Source organism: Frankliniella occidentalis, unplaced genomic scaffold, assembly GCF_000697945.3.
Source record: "Frankliniella occidentalis isolate FOCC.00 unplaced genomic scaffold, Focc_3.1 Scaffold1, whole genome shotgun sequence".
NCBI classification, from domain to species: domain Eukaryota; kingdom Metazoa; phylum Arthropoda; class Insecta; order Thysanoptera; family Thripidae; genus Frankliniella; species Frankliniella occidentalis.
In genome coordinates this window covers 1,525,970-1,528,080 of record NW_026267131.1, presented here as the reverse complement: position 1 = coordinate 1,528,080, position 2,111 = coordinate 1,525,970, and the positions used below count along the sequence as shown (strand labels likewise).

Sequence of the window (2,111 nt, the reverse complement as noted above, 5' to 3'; positions counted from 1 at the left end):
GTACGTCGGCGCGCTGTGGGTGACGAGCGTGGCTGCTGCACGTTATGTGCTCTCTCTTGTGTCCCATTGTCTCTCTCACTCTCCCTCTCTCTCTCCCTCTCTCTCTCTCTCTCTCTCTCTCTCTCTGCCTCTTTAAAACCCCTCTTTACCCCACCCATTCCCTTTCACACTTCCCAACCGCCTATCTCTCCTCTGACCCCTTGTATATTCCCCCCCCCCCACTCGAGCTCTGCCTGCCACGCAGACGGCCTAAACGGGAATTAATTATTCTTTGAGCGTTTTATGAGAGTTTTCTTCTTCCCGGCCTACCTGTCCAGCGCAGCTCAGCCTCCTGACCTTGCGGGCAGCCAGCGGGGGCAAAAACAGTACACCGCGAATTACTATTTTTCCGTTTTAATTGTTTTTGTGCTGTTTGGCAACCACGACCGGTTAAAAAAAAAACAGCAGGCTCTTTAAAAAAAAACATCGCTAAGAAAGCTGGTTATAATTTTGTAATAAAAAAAAACGTGACCTGCGGCGCCAGCTTTTGTGTCGCCTCTGGTGGAGGGAAATGAAGAGTGGCAGCGAGGTATACGACACGTTCCTCTCCCTCCGCCTCCCCCTCTCATCTCGGCCGACTTGTAATGCAAATAATCCCCTCCCTGACCTTCTGCCCCATCCGGTCTCATTGTCGCGAATTAGGGTGCCGCTCGGCGCGCTGCTCGGCCCGCTCCGCCGCCCGGCTAAGCGCAGGCCGCCGGCCCCACAGGCGCGGCGTTGAGGTGGGAACGCCGCCGCCAGCGCGCCAAGCAATTCCGAAAAAACGTTTTCTTTGTACCGAAGCAGGTTTTATTTCCCTTCATCTTTTTCTCTCTCTCCTCTCTAGACATTATGGCGACTTTGATCCCCGCCGGGCGCCCGCCTAGAGGTCCCGGGCGCGGCGGGGCGGGGAGGGGCCCAGGGCGGGCCGGCCGCCGCGCACCTGTGCACGCCGCGCTGCCTACCCTCCGGTCCGCAGGCGCTCCGGGCGCGCCAAGGTGAGTCTCTCTCCCGGTAGTATGCCTCTGCCGCCGCCGCCGCGGGACCACGCCGACGGGCCGTGGTGACGGTCACCCCCCAAGCGACTATACAGCAGGGCGGCCGTTTGCACGCGCGCCTCGCGCAGTAATTCGCGACCAATCTAAGAGATTATTTGGTACTCTTTTTTCACCTCTGCGTGAACGTTGTCTGTACGTTGGGCCCCGTGACCTCTCGATAACAACGGTGAAAACAATGTATCAATTTTTCAAGGTAAAAGCGACTTTGAGAAACTTTCCGTATTTTAGAAAAAATAAACTCGCTCAGCAGATTTCGAGGAAGTCTCCTCAAATAATAGAGGAATTTCCCTCATTGTTGGAGAAAATCTTCGAAAAACCCGAGGAGTTTTTTTTTTTTTCTAAAAAAATGGGAGCTCCTCAAAGTTTTCCCTAGTTTTCCTCAAAACAATCATCCATAGTGTTTTTTTTTTCGTGGGACCCATAATTAGACGCTCTTGGCCGTAGATTTAGATCGGTTGTATAAAGTTTGTTTTTTCTTGCAAAAAGATTTCTCACTCTCTATAGAAGAAAGCCGTAGGAACGTTAAGCCTGCCGAGACTTTGGCGCTTCGCTTTGCTTCGCCTCGCTTCGCGCCAGCGCGCCGGCAACCCCCGCGCGCCCGAAACGTTACCTTACGCGGGCCGATGTCTTATCTGAGAGCGCCGTCGACCGTCAACAAAGTAGGCCGACTTTTCTCTTTTGGTGTTCGGGGCGGCACAGTTTTTTCGGGGCTGGAGAAGGAGGCTGGTGCTGGGTGATAAGGTAAAAGGGACAGCCCCCCCCTTCTCTCCAAAACATATTTGCTTTCTCAATGTTTTGATGGAATTGACTCCTCGCGGGAGGTAGGTAGGTCGCTCAAGGGCAGTACAACTTTCCTCTTTCTCCCTCGCTCTCCCGTGCTCTCTCCTTTATGATGCCGTTACATGTATTCGGTAATATGCTGCATGCCCATTCCACAACCGCGCCCGCGAGCCGAGCGAGTCGCGTTTGAGCGAATAATTCCCCACTTAAGCTCTGTCTTTGTCATGCGAGGCTGCCCCGAAGCTCGCCTCCCCC

General features: G+C 54.0%; 2 protein-coding genes across 2 annotated transcripts in view; both read left to right on the top strand.

The window, feature by feature from the left end:
• LOC113213475 (uncharacterized) overlaps positions 1-2,111 on the top strand; it is a 66,921-nt gene that overhangs the window by 59,005 nt on the left and 5,805 nt on the right. The gene's annotated exons all lie outside the window — the stretch shown is intronic.
• Positions 902-2,111, top strand: part of LOC113213447 (gonadotropin-releasing hormone II receptor-like) — a 113,795-nt gene continuing 112,585 nt past the window's right edge. The window contains exon 1 of the mRNA XM_052275734.1: positions 902-1,016. The gene's annotated coding sequence lies outside the window, so the exon portion shown is untranslated. The remainder of the gene's footprint in view (positions 1,017-2,111) is intronic.